A 7,543-nucleotide genomic window follows, 5' to 3' on the forward strand; every position below is an offset into this window, starting at 1 on the left:
ATAAAAGCTGCTTGATGGAATATGTAAGATAAACAGATATATAACTTTTTTTATTTATTCAGTATTTACTTTATATCACTTTATTAAGCTATTGCATAGCTTCTATCGCGGGCCTTGAGCGCGGGGACCGAATCGAGAAATTCCGTAACGAAAACACCTCACGCTCTCCACTCCGACGGGCTCGGAGGTGTGGCTTGAAGGCATGCTATCAGCCACAGCTAGATCTATCAGCTATGCAATACAGCAATAGCTTTACAGCGGCAGTCCCCGAGTGCCACACGTCTTTTTTTTATTTATTCATTATTTACTTTATAATCAAACTCTCGTTATTTCTTTTTTCGATTAAAGTAAATTGAGAAATACGAATGTACCTAAAAAAAATTCACCTAGATAGGTAAAATAGGGTAAAATTAAAAAGGTTGATTTGTTTATATAAAGTTCTAAGTTGTATATTCATATAGTTAAAACGATGAAAAATAAGTTCTCAATACCTATACCGCAGTCACCTGTATCCCTTAATATTATAAGAAAAAATAAAAAATTTCAATGCAATCTATATTATTATCTTCTTGTCTTATATATGGTCCGGGAGCCAGCAGCAGATTTTATGACCAAGTTCCTCTCAAGCGGTAATTAGTAAAATGCATCAAAGTATAGTATTATGAAGCCTCGTGAACGTCAGCTGGAGCTCGGTTGGGGGGGAGAGCGGTTGTAGCCTCCCGTATCAGCTGACGGTTTTTCCACCAAGATACAGCCAGCTGACATATATATTTATCCACAGTTACATATAAGCTATCATCAGGTAAATTTTTGTTTGAGAGGAAATAACGGAAAATAAATTTTTCTTTAAATTTAACTTTCATGTTCGAGACACCAGCTGACGTATAATACACCATGTTGTAACCAGCTGACTATTTTTTTTCGTTGAGATATTGGGTTAGCTACAATTTGACAAATTTTTAGCTGAGAGGAAATGAATGAATGAATGTATTTTTTTTCCTATGTGCGTGGGAGGCTACAATCGCTCACCCCCCCAACCGAGCACCAGCTGACGTTCACGAGGCTTTATAATACTATACTCTCATGCGTCTGACGAATTATCTCTTGAGAGGAAATAGTTAACCAAATTTGCACCTGGCTCCCTAACCAATATAAAAATGAATCGCAAAATGTGTTGGTAAGCGCATAACTCGAGAACGGCTGAACCGATTTCGATAATTCTTTTTTTATTATATTCCTTGAAGTACGGGGATGGTTTTTATGAAGAAGAGAAAACGTAAGAGAGAAAACGTAAACATGTACCACGGGTGAAGCCGGGGCGGACCGCTAGTATAAAATATAAATTGATTTCAAATTTCAATAAATTCACAATAATGAAGAATGTTACTAGGTATGCCAAATCCCTTGAAATTGTGTCTCAGTAAAGCCTGTATGTATACAAATACACTAGTTTTTGTCGTAGTCAAAAATACCAAGTAGTTTTGATTTTATACGCATTCAAAGTTTCGAAAAATATCGAGTCCCGCTAATAGTCACGTGACCGCTTGTGACGTCACGTCACAACGCGCCGCGCGGCCGCGCCCCCGCGCTTAGTATCAAGTCGGCAGCGCTGTAGTAGGTGTTATAGCTTGCGCAGTATTTTGATGGGTTTTCATCCGCGAAATTCGTTAATAGTCCAATAATAGTAATTACTAATTATTATTCGTTTAATAAAATAACAGTCATGCCAAAGTTTCATCTTTATTTAATAGTTTCTCAAAATATTCTATACGATTGCGTTTTTGCACTGCTGATCTCTGAGGTTTATCTTCATTTTCCTGTTGACATTTGACTTTGTGTGGAACTATACCCTGTTTTTGTTTAATTCTTCTCCCGACCAACTTATATTTTAGTATAGTTCTCCATATCATTCTCAACTTAAAACAAGAAAAAATCTTACTAGCCATCTACCTATACTTAGCCCATACGAGCAGAGCAGAAGCACAATCTAGTACCTATAGATTAAAACTTGTATAGAAAACAAAGGATAACACAAAACAGCTGCAATGTTCTCAAAATATTATAATATGTAGTACTATGTAAGAACACGGAAAATTCTGACACCATAGGTTTTGCACCTCTGACCATTTTTTGTTTACGTCCTTTGCAACTATAAAAAACAACTTATCCGGTGGACCGGTGAATTGGTAGTTGTATTTTTACATTTAGGAACAACACATGATTAAACACTTGACCGTAATTTGAAGCTTACTTATTGAGAAGGTACCTAGCTTTTTCCGCCTATTTTCCCTCTCTTTCTCGTTGTATATATGCTATCTCTCTCGCACACGGCACACCTCCCACCAGGTGGCGCGGCCGGCGCACGATAATGTGCAGGCGCTTGATCTTCTTCATTGGCGTCTAGCTTCCGCCGCGAGAAGGTTGTCTACAAGACTACAACCTTGGTGCTATTAAGTATTAAGTATTGCTTAAAGCAAGTGCTAAAAGTGTTAAAAAGTGTATCCCGTCGGATCGGTACAGTGAGTTATTTTTACATCTATTCTAATAATATTTTACTTAAAAATGAGTAAAAATCTTTAAAGTCAACGGTATAATCGTTGGACTTTATTTAAAATGCTGAGGTTTTTAATGAATCCTTCAGCAATAGTTTATTTTTCAATATGCTTAAATACTTAATAGCATGAATAAAGATATTTAAAATTAACGATACAACCGTTACATTTTACTTGAAATAGTAACTTTTCTTTTGAAATATTTCATTATGCAATATGTACTAATTAATATTTGAATTTTTAATACTGTGAGTAAAGCTATTTTAACGGTGTTACCGTTCGGCTTTACTCGAATCGTTAATATTACTTTTGTGATTATTTGATATGATATATCAAATACCCTCTCTTGTATATAGATATTTTTTAATATTTTATTTCATTTTTAATAATGTGTTTTTATTACAAGGGTACAAGTGAATTTTTCGTGGAAAAATTACAATTAATACTTAGTATGGATATGAGCCAACTCAAAGCTTTACAGGCATACAATCCATTGCTACGACTTTATTACATTGTCGTTATCGCTAGGAACGGTTCGGAATTCCTATCATAGTTTATTACTAAAAATTATCGAACGAGATGAGTCAGCTCCAAGAAGTCACGACATGTCAGAACACGTTGTGATATTATTTTATAAATCGTACGGGAGTTACCGCTCAACTGAATAATGATGGAATTCGCTCATGTATAGTAGATACGTACCATGAATGTTCCACACATTCAAAACTATCCGTAGTCTATACGTGTCCTTTTATGAGTATTATTCTGATCCGTTTTTATGTGAAAATAGACATATTACACACGGCTAATTTGATTGAAAATTACGTTTCCTATGTTCAAATGATGCAACTTTTTTGTTAAAACGAGTAAGTACCAAAAATTTTACAATTAAATTCTTTGGTTTACTGAACTTGTGCTGAAAGGGTTATCGTATAATAATTATCGAGATATCTTAATATAATTAATTAGATTTAGATACACTTATTTCAAAGGATTTACAATTCACTTCTAACGTTTTAGAATAATATTATAAACTTGTACACCTTGACAAAAAGTAAAAAATTGCGGGTGAGTGGAGATTATTTTGTGCAATTAAATATTATAACGTCCTACGACGGTATGGTTGCGTTCGTAAGGAATGTTAACGGATATAAAGCAACTAAATGTTACATCGATTGCATGAACAAAAATAAATATGAATCGAAGTTCATTTTAAAATTTAGTGAATTGATTTGAATTATGAATTTATTAAATGTCGCTAACATTGGAAAATAAGTTAAAGGACCTTGTTAATTGCTATATTATTTAAATGATTATTTACTGCTATTTTTATATTAGCACTAAGGTGTATTCTTGCTCGAAGCAGAATACATAAATGTGGCCACTACTCCTCGCAGGGGTTAGCCAGGTCAAATTCACCCTCGCAGGGTGTCTCTTAAGCATTTTTTGGCAGGCCCTACTTATTTCTAGTTACAAACATCCCTCGCGCAGCTGTCGCTCGCAGGGAAATGGTGCAAATATATATCGGCCCTCGCGGGGCTTTGATTACAATCGTCCCTCACGGAAAAGATGGTGCGAATATATATCAGCCCTCGCGGGGCTTTGATTACAACCGTCCCTCATGGAGAAATGGTGCAAATATATATCAGCCCTCGCGGGGCTTTGATTACAACAGTACCTCACGGAGACATGGTGCAAATATATATCAGCCTTCGCGGGGCTTTGATAACAACCGTCCCCACGGGGAAATGGTGCAAATATATATCAGCCCTCGCGGGGCTTTAATGGCGATTGGTGCAAATATACAAAGGATTGATCATTAAAATGATCATAGATATTTGCTTTTGTCAACGAGGACCCACGAAAGAAGTTTTGGATATGACCGTATCGGATCTTCACTCTTCTAAGGTAGGTAGAAAAAGGTTTTGAAATCTACTTCACAGTGGGCAGTATAGTAAATGACCTAATAAAATACAATAAAGGTTAGATACGTCAAATAATGGGCGCATGAAATTGATACTTCGTATCCTAAAAGTTTACGCTTCAGGAATCAGGAAACCACCATTGGTTTACCAATTATGGAAATTGGAATTGAACAAATTGTATTTACCAATGCAAAGCCTAATCACAACAAAGGAAGGCGAGTCGGATCAAATATCATCTCGCAGATGATTTGTGGCGGTGGTTTCGAGGATTGTCACCAAGCCTTGTGTCAACGGTATGTTTGGTATCGTAATTAAATGGCACTAGCCGACCAATTTTCATATACAAACATCGGAAGAGATTTTTTAATCGCAAAGCGATTGAATGTAACAAATGACGATTGATTACGTATAGTTGACCTCTCATAGGCCTATTTTAGTTGCCCGGTCTTGTAGGCAATTTATTTGACTCGTTTTTCAACCCATTTGACCTCATTATTGCACCCATGAGATTTTTCTTCGGGGCTCAAACAATAAATCGCTGAGGGATTAGGATAATCGTTTGTTAGACAAGTTTTTTGTCATCCCACCAGGATTATTATATTGTATAATAAAGTTATATACAACTATTAACGTAAAACGTTTAAGTACTCAACGAATGCTGAGAATACTGACTGTTGAGTTACATAGGATAGAGGATAAATAACGGAAAGTCAATCTTTCCAAACAAAAGCCTCTTATTATTAGATATTACTTGGAACCCCTACCCTTAACGAGAAAGCTCTGCCAAATGACTTCTCATTTCTTTGCTTTGAGGGGGGGGGGGGGGCAATAAATGAAATGTACAGGCTATACGGCTTTTAAAATATAAGTCTGGTAATCGAACTAAACTTTGCTGGTTTAGTTCTTGCTATATCGCTATCCGTGCCTGCTTCTCGTGTTTACGGGTGAATTAAGTTTATCAATAGTCATAAATGCAATGCTATTCAGAGGATATACTGCATTTAAAACATGACAAAGTCTGGTAAGCGAACTAAACTTTGCTAGTTTAGTTCTTGCTATATCGCTGTCCGTGGCTGCCTCGCGTGTTTACGGATGAATAAAGTAATGTCCTGTCTTCGCATCCACAGCTAACTGTCCTATACTGTCATAATCTTAACACAGATTCATTCGACATAGCTCCCCACGAGCTCAGTTCTTCATTTTTGCACTCGCACAACTGTGGACAACACAAGAGCAATGCCTCCATTGGTAGCAGTCACAATCAAGGGATAACTAACCTTAGGCTAGCCATATTACGGATGTTGGAACAACCGACTATATTCAGGGCAATTTTCTTTGTTCAGTGTAACGTTTAGACTGTCGTAGCATTCCTACGGAACAAAGATGGGATCAGATCTGCATCCTTAATGCAGTTAATCGAAAGGAGATACTTTCAGACGACGATAGTATTCAAAACCCACCATATTCCTTAACATAATAATGCATAGTTAAGCTTATAATCTCTCTTGCCATTATGTCAGTTAGAGACCTGAACGACGCGATAGAGTACCGCTATTTCAGTAGTAGTAACACCTAGAAGGGTGAAGGTATTCTGGAAAGCGGAACTGAAGGCCCGGTCAGCAGCATCAGCCACCTAATAGACAGTGTTCAGTGCTGCACCACTATAATCTGCAAAATGACTCTGACGGTATGAAAATGTGGAGTACATTTTCAAAATATCAAATGATATAGTTGGAATAAAAATCCTATTTGCCTCCGTCTATCCAAAAGACATACGGAGTAGCTAGTAGCAGTTGGTTGAATTAGAATAAAGTAACTATAGTTAAAATCCTTTGTTACTGACTGGATAAATTTGGCTCTTTTCCTATCTGACGTTCATATAGCTGTTGACTGCCTAGTGTTGTGCACAAACACTATTATTATAAACTAGCGGTCCGCCCCGGCTTCGCTCGTGGTACTTACGTTTTCTCTACATAAAAACCATCCTCGTACTTCAAGGAATATAAAAAGAATTATCGAAATCGGTTCAGCCGTTCTCGAGTTATGCGCTTACCAACACATTTTGCGATTCATTTTTATATAAGTATAAGAATAAGAAGATAAGTCACGTTATGTAGTCCCGAGGCTTTCGGTATATAAGTTCTGATGTAAATCATAATTATATCTTAAAACCGAATTGATTAAAAGTAACGTACTTGGCTGTAGTAATTGCAGTTTTGGGACACAGATAAGCTCCTTATCATTTTAGTCTCTTAAGTTCAGTATATTTGTTTCCAGTACAGAGTTTATGACCTATCAGTTTTAAATAAATAATTCATGCATTGTACTGAAAGTACTAGCCATGTTTAGATTATGATTGGTGGCGTTGGCTCTAAACATTAATAGATACCGCACGGTTTGGTTGGATGTTAAAAATCTGTATTATAATTAAAACCGTTTACCTGTTTTGATATTTTATTGCCTTATTCAAGGGGTGACCTTTTAAATTTATTTCTGACCCCAAAAGTAAGGACCAAGTTCTCTTCTTGTCCGCTTGTAGCAGGTTGGGTTAAAACTGTGTGAGTTGAGACAGGTGGTAATTCTATGTTAAGATGATTCAATTGTGCTTCTACAGAGTTCTAATTGAATAAATAAAGGTTTGAGTTTGAGGTATTTTTGCCTCGTCGGGATCAGCTGTTGCTTCATTTTGTAAGTAACATCTAAATGCGTAATTGAAAGTCGTTACTGGCGCTTTCGCAGATTTACGCTAAAGATAGTGAAAATTGTAGTAACTTTAACTTTTCAAGCCCAAAAGGTTAACTAAGGTACGCTTGAACCAATCTCATAAGTTCTAATACTTTTAATCATTATGATTAACTTTTTGGTTCTTATTTGATTAACTTTTCATCTGGGATTGTTAATATAAATAATATAAAAATTTGTGTGATTTATTGGTATACTATCTGCACACCTTACTCTTTCAAATAAAGAAATAAGTAATTACTTATGTACCTATTCAAATTCACATTGGCGTCCATATATTGTACACCAGGTGGGTAACAAACAGGTCTCAATAAGTAAGCTTCA

Source organism: Colias philodice, chromosome 15 (genome assembly GCF_061535455.1).
Source record: "Colias philodice isolate Cphi_HAF_F1 chromosome 15, ilColPhil1 Martin Lab GWU primary, whole genome shotgun sequence".
NCBI lineage: Eukaryota > Metazoa > Arthropoda > Insecta > Lepidoptera > Pieridae > Colias > Colias philodice.